Genomic DNA, 13,537 nt, shown 5'->3' on the forward strand with positions numbered 1-13,537 from the left:
TATATCTAAAATAACAAATCTAAACATTAAATCTAATATTTTCAAAGTTAAACAACAAATCTTAAACTTTTCATACTATAACCTCAAAACATTAAATTTAATATTTTAAATTTTTTAATTCCAAAACTTAAATTTATACTCCAAACACTATATTCCAAACTATACACTATAAACATATACCTTATACCCAAATCATAAAATCCAAACACCAAATTTAACATTTTCAAATTTAAACATCAAAACTTAAACATAAATTAGTAATCTAAATTTTTAAAACCTTATTGTCAAATTTTACTCTAAACCCCAAACCTAATACTCTAAATTAAGATTATATATAAAAATTAACCTTATATCATAACACACTAAATTAACATTATATAAAAAAAAATATTAACCTTATATCAAGTTGTGTTATCCTTGACCCAAACCCAAAAATCTAAACCCCAAATCAAAATTTAGAAATTTTCTAAGTTTATATTTTCAAATTAGTCTTTTAAAAATTTACACTTATACAAGACCTATTTTCTTAACTCCAAATCTTTAATCATAAATATAATCTTTTAACTTTAAACTTTTAATCATCAAACACAGATTCTAATATATCTAAGTTGCAATTCTATTGAAATCAAAACATAAACAACAAAACCATAAATATAATCCTAACTATGAAGTCTAATAATAAACTATTAACGAAATAGAGTGTTGATTTCTTATTGGTTCATTTTGGATTGGTGTGGATCACCATTTTCTGATCCTAACCATTGATAAGATTAGATCTAACGGGGCAAATTGATTTGGTTTTGTTTTAATTTTTTCTTCCCTTCTCCCCTCACAAGCTCCATCATCTCATCTCCTCTTTCTTTGTTTTTGATTAAGATTATTCTTTCTTCTCTTCACGAACTCCATCTTTTCCTCCTCATCTACTTTTTCTTCTGCTCTTCTTCTCAATCTGAACTTATCTCCCTTTGCTCAATCTCCATTCAAGCCTACCTTCGTTAGCTGTTGTCGTGGAGACCAAGACGATTTCATGACTGAGTTTCATCCTCTTTCTTCATCTTTTGTGAAGAAGCAAGTGTTTTATCCTCTTCCTAATCTATCTCTCTCTGTTTCTCTTTTAGCTTTTTCTAATTTATTTTATTTTTTGTTTTGTTTACAGATCTGAGAATAAATACACACGTCGGAGATGGTGGTGTGACGGAAGAAGCACGCCGGAGGTGGTATCGTGACGGAGCAGACAAGCCGGAGCTGATGGTGAAGCGCGGAAGCAACGGCGGTGGAGGTGCTGAAGCTGACGGTGACGTCTACATTTCTTTGAAGCCGACGGTGACGTCTACGACGGAGATGACGATGTATTTTTGTATATATAATTATGTATTTGTGAATAATGTTTTTATGTATTTGTGTATTTTGTCTAAATAATGATAATTAAAAAACAAAAATCAAATTTGTTTTTTTCTGATTTTTTTTTAATAATTTTTTTTGAAATAGCCACAAATTTGCTAGGTTCTATTTCGTAGCAAGATAGCTACGCATTTAATCGTGTCTATTTCCTACCATTTTTGCTACGAAAGTTTTGTAGCATAATCGTGGGGTTTTTGCTACGATTTAGATACGCTCCAAATTTGCTACGCACCTATACCTACGTTTTCTAATTCGTAGCATTTCGTAGCTAATCCGTCTTATAGCTACGAAATTTGGCTCATAGCTACGAAAAATAACGTGGCTATGGCGTCTTTTTTACTAGTGTTTGTTTTGTCAGATATTTTAAACGAGATAAGAGATAAGAGAGAGAGTCTTGCGGAGGAAGTTCGCAACTCAACTTCCCTCGATCTCCGCGAGATTTCCATCCACGTGCAGCTGCTGTTGCGGGAAGTGGCTCGTTCTCTTTAAATATCGTCTCTCCTCTTCATTCATTTTCACTACTTTTTACTTTTCGCAAACCAACAAAGAAACTCCCTTGGCGTAAGTCTATTTCTGATAGTGTTTCGTAGATTATAGTTTGATAGGGCGTTCACGAGTGAAGCGTGAATCGTCTGCCATGGTTGTATCCTGGGACTCGATATTTCGCCAGTTCCCGTCTCACTACGGAGCGAATATTTAGAGTTAAGGAAATAGATCGTATCTCGCCTCCATGTTCATTTCGTTACTTTCCTTAACGTCGTTTTGTAAATATCTATCGTTTGTATCGATTCCGTTTTCCGGCTTCTACAATCTTAACTCTAAATCGTTTTCTAAAGCTGTTTCGGGTCGATCTTACGGTTTATAAAACGGTCTATTAAAGGATCTGTTAACGGTTTGTAAAACGGTGTTTGCGATTTGCTCTATAGCACTTCCGCGAAACGTTTCTTACATATCTGCAACGTGTTTGCGATTTGCTCAGTAGCACTTCGGTGAAGTTTATCTTGCGATTTTTAAAACGTCTTATATGCGAATCGTTTCCACGAACGCTTTCTTAAGCGAGTTTGTGAAACGATCTAAAAGTCTACAGAAACGGTTTCTGCGAACGCTTTAAGCGAGTTTGCAAAACATTTTTTCAAACTTAAATCGATATGATTTGGTTCAAACACCAAAAATGAAAATCGATTTAGATTATTATTTTTATTTTAATATTAATAATAATTTGTTATTGTTGAATGGAGTACTAATCCATTTTCATGTTTTCTCAACAAAAAAAAATGACGGATGCAAACAACACCCCCATTGACACTACCATCGCGCAAACTCCAATCAACGTTGCTGCAACTGATGTATCTGGTGTGACAACCGCTGGAAACATCCCTGCTTCCTCAACCGCTGCAGCAACAACAACCACTACCCTTCCTGCGGGAAACAGTGTTGATGAAACCACGCGCCGTAGCTTGTTCGGTGCTGGTCATTATCAAACGGGTTCAGGTCTAGGAACCTCAAGTGGTCCGGTTGCAGTACCAACTCCTCCGTCTGTGCCCAGCCTGTTCACTCAAGGACTGATGCCAGACCAGTTTGATGGCAAAAACTTCAAAACGTGGCAAAAGATGATGATGTTCTTCCTAACAACGATGAAGCTGGACAAGTTCATCCAGGAGGACAAGCCTCTTGTCCCTTACGGGATTGATGATGTGCACACTCTCGCAAGTGTTGACATTTGGGTGCATTCTGACTTCGTCTGCAAATGTTACATTTTGGGTCGCCTCATTGACCCATTGTACCGTGTCTACTGTGACATTCCAACGGCGAAGGAGCTATGGAGATCACTTGACAAGAAGTACAGAGGTGAGGACGCTGGCTGCCAGAAGTATGTGGTTGCAAAATTTCATGACTTCAAAATGGTGGATTCAAAACCCATCATGGATCAGGTGGAAGCGTTCCAGCTCATTTGCCATGAAATCAAAGCTGAAGGGATGTCCATATGCGAGACATTCACAACTCTCAGCTTCATTGAAAAGCTTCCTCCAAGCTATGCGGATTTCAAGAACTACCTGAAGCACAAGAAGAAGAAGATGGGCCTTGAGGAGCTTATCATGAGGCTTCAGATGGAATCCAGGAACCGAATTGCTGACAAGATCAATGCTAAGGAGCATAGTGTCAACATGGCTGAGCACAAAGGCAAAGGAAAGGCACATGCCCATTCTCCAGCAAAGCCTTCCAAAACGGCTGCAGCACTGAAGGCTTCTGGGAAAAACTTCAAGAACAAAGGCGTTGAAATCAATGCAAATGTGGAGAGATTCAAGGAGAAGTATCACTACTGCAACAAAGTGGGACACAAGACTGCTGAGTGTCGCAAGAAGATCAAAGATGAGAAGGCTCAGGCAAATCTCACTGAGGAGGATCTTGTTGCTGTGGTGACTGAAGCCAACATGGTTGAAAGCAACAATCCCAGGGAATGGTGGTATGACACTGGTGAAACCACCCACATTTGCACTGATAGGGCAATGTTCAGCACCTATCAGAAAAGCAAGACTCAGGAGAAGCTCAGGATGGGAAACACTGCAGTCTCCAAGATTGAAGAACGCGGCAATGTGATTTTGAAGATGACATCTGGACGTGAGGTCACTCTGACAAATGTGAAGCATGTGCCTGACATGAGGAAAAACCTGGTCTCGGGAACCTTGCTCAGCAAGAATGGATTCGCCACAAGCTTTGAGGCGGATAAGCTCGTGATTAGGAAGAATGGGATGTATTTGGGAAAGGGGTATGTTAAGGATGGACTGGTCAAGTTGAATGTAATGACCGTTCCTCCGAAAGTTGTAGCTCCAAAAGTTTCAATGAATAAGAAAGAGCCAGTTGCTTATTTGGTTGGGTCTTTTAATATATGGCACGAAAGATTAGGCCATGTGAATAATAAATCTATACAAAGATTAATGAATTTAAATCTAATTCCCAAATTTAAAACAAGTAAACAAAAATGTGAAGTATGCGTACAGACTAAGCTCACAAAAACGCCCTCACCTCGTGTTGAAAGAACTAATAAACCTCTAGATTTAATTCACACTGATTTATCTATCTTATTAAAAGAGAAGTACCCAATAAAAAATACCCCTTAATTTTCAGTTTTATTTACAATGGCATGCCACTGAGAATTAACTAAGTTTCCTATTTTAATGCTTGTCTTTTTCAGTTTATTTAATGTGTTTTCCAAAATTATTGTTGTCTTTTCTGATTTAGATTCCTTAATTATTGTTGTCTTTCTGATTAATAAATATATTTTCCTAATTTGAATTTAAATAATAGATTTAAACATTTAATATTTTTTTCTAATTTAAATAATAAATTTCCTTAATCATATATTAACCAAAATCGATTTCTCTATATATTTTGTATTAACTTATTAAATATTAAAATCACATAACATAATCAATGTATATAACATATAAATATAATATAAAATAATTTATTCATATATTATTAGTATAATGGTTTCAAAATATAAGTTCAATTAGTTATAAATATTGGATTTGTTTATATGATATACTGTGATATAATAGACAATTAAAATCATAAAATATAATTATTTAACATAATAAATAAAAAAATATTTTTAAAAATGTAATATTAACAATAATGTTATAGAGTTTAATGTACATATATATATTATATCATTAGTACACAGAAAAAATTAAAGTGAAAAAAATATTTATACAGTAACGGGTCGAATCTATAAATAAATAACAACAGCGCAAGATTATTTTCTTTAATAAATTTATTTTAATAGAAATTATAGTTCTAAATATGTATATATATTTTATATTTTTATAAATTTATTTTATTTGTTTATAAGAGATGCTAAGATTTTAGAATTAAAAAAATATGACCCGCTTTTATATTATTTTAGTTAGAAAATTTAAATTTTATATCTGAATATTTAATTAAATTTTTAATTTTAACTTTTTATTATTACTACCAAAATTTATTTTTAGTCTAAAATTTATGTTTAAAATATCGTAAATTCATCATTTAATATAAACAAAAAAAACTAAAAATATAAAATAAACACCCGTCCGGTCGGACGGGTCAAGGTCTAGTGTGATTTAAAATACATGCCAACTAGAGGTGGGAAAAAGTACTTTGTGACCTTCATAGATGACTGCACAAAATATTGTTATGTTTATCTTTTACATAACAAAGATCAAACCTTAGATAAATTCAAAGAATTTAAACTCGAGGTCGAAAATCAGCTTAAAACAACTATTAAGGTCGTTAGAAGCGACAGAAGAGGCGAGTATGATGGTCCATTCAATTCATTTTGTAAGGAACAAGGAATAATACATCAAACTACAGCCCCTTATTCACCATAATCTAATGGAGTTGCTGAACGAAAAAATCGAACTCTTAAAGAGATGATGAATGCAATGTTGCAGGAATCTGGATCACCCCAGAACATGTGGGGGGAAGCGTTGCTTACCACTAATTATATCCTCAACAAGATTCCACACAAAATAACTGGCAAAACTCCATATGAACTATGAAAAGGTAATTTACCTTCGTATAAATACCTCAAAGTGTGGGGGTTCTTGGCAAAAGTTGCGGTACCGCCACCAAAGAAGGTCACTATTGGACCTAAAACAGTGGATTGCATTTTCATCGGATATGCACATAATAGTACTGCGTATAGGTTTCTGGTACATAAGTCTGAAATATCAGACATCCATAAAGATTCAGTCATGGAGTCTAGAAATGCATCTTTCTTCGAAAATATTTTTCCATACAAGGAAAAAAAGGTTCAAAACGAACTCGAGAAGAAAGAGACAACGACAAGGACTCAGAAATTGAGACAAACGTTGAAGTTTCTGTAAATGATATTTCAGAAAATGAAGAAAAAGATGAACCTCGGAGAAGCAAAAGAGCTCGAAAGGAGAAATCTTTTGGTGATGATTTCCTAATGGCATTTCTAGTAGAAAATGTTCCAAAAACTTTGGCAGAAGCTATGGCTTCACCCGAAGCTCCATTTTGGAATGAAGCTGTCAAAAGTGAATTCGATTCTATCATGCAAAACTACACATGGTACGTAACGGATTTACCACCTGGCTGCAAAGCATTAGGTAATAGATGGATAATGACACGAAAACCTGATGGAAAATATAAAGCTAGGCTTGTAGTTCAAGGGTTCCGACAAAGGGAAGGCTTTGACTATTTTGATACATATTCTCCCGTAACCAGAATAACATTTATAAGGTCGATGATAGCTATCGCAGCCTTAAGAGACTTAGAAATCCATCAAATGGATGTAAAAACAGCTTTTCGAAATGGTGATTTAGAAGAAGAAATTTACATGAAACAACCTGAGGGCCATGTCATTCCTGGACAGGAAGACAAAGTATGCCGACTTGTAAAGTCACTTTATGGGCTTAAACAAGCTCTTAAACAATGGCACGAAAAATTTGACAACACAATGATGTCAAATGGTTTCAAAATTAATGAATGTGATAAATGCATATACTACAAAATTACCAAAAATGCGTATGTTTTGTGATGTTTATATGTAGATGATATGCTCATTATTGGAAGCAATAAAGACATTATCCATCAAACAAAAAACATGCTCAAAGAAAAATTTGAGATGAAAGATTTGGGATTAGCATATGTTATTCTCGGGGTTAAAATCATAAGAAATTCAAATAGAATTACTTTAACTCAATCTCATTATGCTGAAACAATATTAGAGAGATTTAAAAACTACTCTAATAGTACTGCAAAAACTCCGTTAGATCCCCAAATGCACTTGACAAAGAATTCAGATGAAGCGGTTTCACAAAACGAGTATGCACGTCTGATCGGAAGTCTCATGTACTTGACCAATTGTACAAGACCAGATCTAGCGCATGCAGTAAACGTACTTAGTCGATATACAAGTAATCCAGGTCATACACACTGGAAAGCTATAACGAGAGTACTCAATTACTTGCGCTACACCAAAGATTTTGGGCTTCACTATGGTAAAGAACCAGCAGTTTTAGAAGGATACAGTGACGCTAACTGGATATCAGATTCTAAAAACTCAAAATCCACAAGTGGATATGTTTTTACACTAGGAGGAGCGGCAATATCTTGGAAATCTACCAAACAAACAGTGCTAGCTAGGTCAACTATGGAATCTGAGTTCATAGCATTAGACAAAGCAGCAGAAGAAGCTGAATGGCTTAGAATTTTTTTGGAAGATGTTCCTATGTGGGAGAAACCTGTGCCAGCTATAAGAATACATTGTGATAGTCAATCAGCTATAGCTCGGGCTCAGAATAATCTCTACAATGGTAAATCTCGTCACATTAGAGGACGACATAAAACCATTAGACAACTTATCTCAACTGGTGTAATCAGAATAGACTACATCAAATCGGCTGACAACCTAGCGGATCTATTTACTAAAGGTTTGCCACAAGATGTTGTTGCTAAATCATCAAAAGGAATGGGTTTAAAGCCTATAACTAATGAGGATGCTTGACTGCAACCCTACCTATCATGAGTGGAGATCCCAAGACGTAGGTTCAAAGGGAAAACAAAATCAAGCAGAATCTAACCAAAGCACTTTGAGACAAAGTAGTCTCATCCCAGCTCCTAAAGATGATAAGTGCTAACGAATGAGAGAAGGATAAGCATATGCTTTTAATGACTCCATAGCTTCTAAAGCGAAGTATTACTCAATACTTTTCATGGTAAATCACCTAATGAGTGTGAAATGGGGCCGTTTTTAGGAGAATGAATGCAAGGCTATATTCTCTAAGTTCACTCATGAAAACCAGGAATAGTTCAGGGCCACAATGAACACAATAGAGAACTAAGTTCTACGAGAAAATGAAGCTGCGTTATGCATGTTGTCTCGGTGTACATAAAACACCGGTTGGTTCAAGACATCATGTTCACCTTCTGGTAAAGTAAACCCGACAGATATTAACTATGAGTGGTTCAAGGCTTAAAAATGCCACCTACTCAAACACAGTGAATTTTTCGCAAACACTCTCGATAAGTCAGTCTGTCTAGTCTTTAGTTTAAGTCTAGTCAGTAAAGTTTTAAGTTTTAGAGTCTATCGAGTCTGCATTTAGTCTGCATATGTTTAGAGTTATTTCTATTCATGTGGAGGATTGTTGGACCTAATTATTAAGCCTAATGGCTCAAATAATATATGGCAAAGTGTGAAGAGAAATGGGCCTACGGATTTATTATAAAAGCCTTGTTGGCTTTAATGAGGAGATGTTAAGAACATCCCACATCGGTTGGGAGAAAAGAAAATTAGCAATATATATGTGCCTTCACATTTAGAGCTGATCAAAGGCTTCAAGGTGACAAGCATGGCTCCGCCCCCCACGCGCGCGCCGCCTCTGCCGCCGTCCGTCCGGCTCGGCTCAGCTCGGCTCAGGCTTGGTCTTGGGTCTTGGTGGAGGGCCTCCGGCCCAATAAGACTATTCTTTTTGGATCAAGTTAAGCTCAACATTTTGCATTTTAATTTTTCGAAAAACAACATGCATTTTATTTTGAAACGACAAGTAGTGTGTCTAGAAAATAAAAACGTCATGCAGTTTATTTTGTCAGATATTTTAAACGAGATAAGAGAGAGAGTCTTGCGGAGGAAGTTCGCAACTCAACTTCCCTCGATCTCCGCGAGATTTCCATCCACGTGCAGCTGCTGTTGCGGGAAGTGGCTCGTCTCCTTCTCTTTAAATATCATCTCTCCTATTCATTCATACTTTTTACTTTTCGCAAACCAACAAAGAAACTCCCTTGGCGTAAGTCTATTTCTGAGAGTGTTTCGTAGATTATAGTTCGATAGGGCGTTTACGAGTGATACTCGTGAATCGTCTGCCATGGTTGTATCCTGGAACTCGATATTTCGTCAGTGCCCGTTTCACTACGAAGCAAATATTTAGAGTTAAGGAAAGAGATCGTATCTCGCCTCCATGTTCATTTTGTTACTTTCCTTAACGTCGTTTTGTAAATATCTATCGTTTGTATCGATTCTGTTTTCCAGCTTCTACAAAGCCTTCCTCTGATTTAGAGTAAGTTCCTGGACACGTACTTTTTCTATTGATCTTCTATGTTAGTTTGGTTTCTAAGACACTAGGATATTCTTTTTATCCACGTTTTAATGAATCACATGATATATTTATGAACTTATTGTCTTACTGGTGACTGAGAATCAGTTTCAGTCCTTAGTTGTTTATATTTGCTTGATATGCAGGATGGATCCTATTCTAGAGGTCCAGTTCGAATCCATGTTGGGGAGATGAGTGAATCGAACTATTACTTCAAAGCAGCTTTCAAATTTGAACAGGTCTGTCTACTTTTTGATTTTTTTGGTTTCCTACTTAGCTCGGTCCTTTTGCATGTTTAAAAAAAATGGTCACAAGAGACTGAGAGTAGTCCACACTATAGAATTCGCTAATGGTGGTGCAGATATACATATAATGACGAGTTAGTGTTTATGAAGAAGTAGAAGAAGAACAGTGGGTTAGTCCTTAAAACTATGAAGACCAAAGGTAACAACGATCTGTGATTTTGTCATATTTTCTGCTATGTCATTGTTCTCAGTAACAACAACGCACCACTGCAGTTAAAACCTTTCCTCTCAAAGGAAACACACGCAACTAGCAGAGCTAACAAGATCATGGAAAGTATTTGAATTGAGTGCAACTTCAATCTATGGAGAAGAAGACCAAATGGAGCTGTCAGGTCAAAGCAGAAAATCACCTCCATATGTGTATCTGTACACAGATGCTTTAAAGAGAAGGAACTTACCGAAAAGTTCAGTCCTGTCTGGAGACTAAGAGATGATAGATACACAAGATGCTTATGTGATGTGGCTTCCATGTGGTGTGCTGCTTACGTTGATCTCAACTTTTTTTTGATATCTCTGGTGTCTGGGCAGCCACTTTCCCAAATATCCCCCGAAGGGGTCCAGCGCCCCAGCAGTAAGGATGTTAAATCGCTGTGGCCGGGTTTCGAAGCTGGGTGGCGGGCACCTCAGCCGAGGTTCCATTACCACCAGGCTACGAAGCCCGGTTACGTTGATCTCAACTTCCGTTCCAGATTAAGTTAGTGAAGCTACACTTACAACAATAATTACATGTGAAGTTCTAATTAGGATTGCAAGTTTCGTCATATTATAGTCTTGATTATAACTTAATCCTTGATCTCAAACTAACATTATCTATACCCGTGAGAGCTGGTGGTTCCTCATTCAATGATTTATCTCTAACTGATTTTCTTGGTTAATATATGGAGAAGAAACCAAAGCAAAACACTTGGCATAGTGGCTCCCAAACCGAACCTTCCAAGAAGGATGGCTACCTCGACGGTGTCCTAGCTTTCACAAGTACCATTGGGGACTGTGAACTGAAGACTGCTGACTCCTTTCACTGCCACCTCTTCACCTCTGATCTCAGACCAGAGATTCAACATATTATGTATCCTAATAGAGGATGTTGAGTTCTTGATTTTGGCATGTGATGGCATATGGATGTGTGTTTCAAGCCAGAATTCAGTTTGTAACGTAAGGCAAGAACTGAGGAGGCCTCAAGGGAGAATGTTTCACTCGGGCTGCACAGTACAAGCCTCCCATTTTTATTAAGGCCTTACATTTCATTAAAAAATACAGTAGGAGCTACATCTCATGTGAATTTTGGTGACACGGTACAAACCTTACTTTTCATAAGAAAACAACCCCGAGAAGTACAAGCCAAATAAAATCCTCCAAAAATTTCTGGTAAGCATAAGTAACATCTATTGTGGAAGCAGGAGATCTCAGGTGAGTATTAGTGTTGTACTAACTCCCCACAAACTTCTGCAAATGTATCACCTCGCGAGTATGTTCCAGTCCATGGTTCATTATCAAATCCTCATACGTATGAGACGTGAAGCACTATAGCAACTTCAAATAGTGCTGCTGAACTGAGAAAAGAAATGTTGAATGTCGGGGAAATAAAACGGTTTTCTGCATTCCAAACGGCTCTTTGTTTCATTGAACAAGTTTTAATTTACATTGTTTTATATTCCAATTAGGGGCAGCCCGCTCTACGGACGGAATAATAATTTGAAAATAATTTAAATAATTAAAATAAATATATTTGATTTTTGTTTAATATGGGTTTTTTATTTTAAAAAGTTTTTTCATATTAGTATGAATCTGTTCGATAAGAAACGGGAAAAGCTTATCATTTATCATCGACCAATAAGTCATATATATACATGATACATGTAGTTATCTAAACTATAAAATAAACACCAAAGGGGAAGTGATAAAGACGAAACAGAATATGTCGATCATATATATCGGTACATAACACTCCTTCTTGATCGACACATTCGGTTCAGGGTTCATTCATGCTTTTGATGTTGCCTCATTAAAACCTCTCCTGGAAAACCCCATTACCAATGTGACAAAATGGGAAACCAAGGACAGAAAAAAGAGTACAACACATGAACTCTCCCTGATGAATGCATCACTGTAGTTGACGCATTCCCATCTGGTATCCGAGTCTTCCTGAACGTTGAAGCTGCTTGTGATTTGATGAAGATGATCAACTGGATTCTCCTTTAATGAACTGGTAACACATGGACGTCTTGGTGTGTTTGGAACTCCATAAAGGTGTGGTCAGGATGTACACCTTTGTTGCTGATCACTCCTTGTCTTGGTCGGACTGATGGTGCTTCGAATGGTGCTCGGATGGACTTATAATCTGCAATAAAACTTTACTTGCAGGTCCTTTTCATGTTCCACGGGTTCTCTTCGGTTATATGGCTTTATTAAACCGTGGACACTTTAATATACATTGAGTCATAGACCCAAAACACATACGAACCACTTTACTTCATATCTTTTGTTCATTCGGACTTATATCTCTTCGTACGTGCCAATGGCTTTATCCATTGTAACCAATCTTTCTTTATTTTCTTTTGTCGATCCATGTTAAGCTATAGACCTTGTCTATACACGTCCATTACCATGAGTGTCTAAGGTCATACCATTAATAATTATTTGCTGCAATGGAACTCATCAAACTATGAATTCGCAGTCAAATACACTCATGTCTTTTATACATGGTTATCAATCTTTTCTTGCCTTTAGCAATGCTTTATTCATTAAGCCACGTCCAGATATGCTTCTGATCACTATCTCAGATTATGGTCCTTACTTTAGGCGTGTTGATCTTAATCATACACACTCACACACGGCTATGATTTTTCTGCAGTTTTACCATATGTAAAACATAGCCTGTTTAATCAATTGATAACTTGTATCACTGAAACTTTTGAACCATTTATCTTTTCTTTCGGTTGGTCTTTATCATGATCACAAGGAATTATAATATTTTATGTATGGAATGACTGCACTAAGTATTTACTTAGTCTTTCATATTATTTACAGCTGTTGTATATCGAGTCCATGAACAACTTAGGAACAAAGCTTGTTCTATGAGAATTTCTTTCTCATCTTTCTATGGTACCTTTATTCTCATTATCCAGTGATCCACATACTGCTTACTACACTATTATTTCTTACTTATGTATCCAGACAAAATCAATCTTGATTTTCTGTAGTAGCATCCACCACATAGGAGCATATCTCCTTATAAATTCATTCCTTGGTCCTTGTGAGTATCCTTGTGTAATCAAGCTATACTTGAACGTCATTTAGAAGGAACATTTACACACTAGACCACGTGGTCATGTCCTTTAATCTCACTGAATTTATTATCTCACAAGATCCATTCACTGGTTTCATTCTTAGATGGCGTTTATGTATGTACATGGCCATTACGCCCATCTGTCTATAAATACTTTGAATTCTTTGAACACCCCCACGTCCCTTTATTCTTTTTTGAGTATTCTTACGTGGGTTCATGATCCTCAGATTATATCTTTCAAATCTCAAGTGTACTATCTTTTATGAGCTCTTATGTATGTAAATACATCTTTGGTGTTAACACTCTTTATCTTTAGTTCCATACTGTTCCAGACATGATCTAATTAGATTTGAGATCTTATTATCCAGGACCTTTATACCTTGCAGTTTGGCGCCCCAAACTACATGGTCTGGTACCTTAGATGTGTGGTTGGCCAACCTTATTTC

The 13,537-nt window shown here is 36.4% G+C and overlaps 1 long non-coding RNA gene across 1 annotated transcript; it reads left to right on the forward strand.

Annotated features, from left to right (window-relative positions):
- Positions 1–299: 299 nt before the first annotated feature.
- LOC130505303 (uncharacterized) lies at positions 300–1,459 on the forward strand. The gene is made up of 2 exons (XR_008941622.1): positions 300–1,035; positions 1,157–1,459. It is a non-coding gene; the product is annotated as an uncharacterized LOC130505303 (long non-coding RNA).
- The last annotated feature ends 12,078 nt before the right edge of the window (positions 1,460–13,537 follow it).

This window comes from Raphanus sativus, chromosome 2 (genome assembly GCF_000801105.2).
Source record: "Raphanus sativus cultivar WK10039 chromosome 2, ASM80110v3, whole genome shotgun sequence".
Taxonomy (NCBI): Eukaryota; Viridiplantae; Streptophyta; class Magnoliopsida; order Brassicales; family Brassicaceae; genus Raphanus; species Raphanus sativus.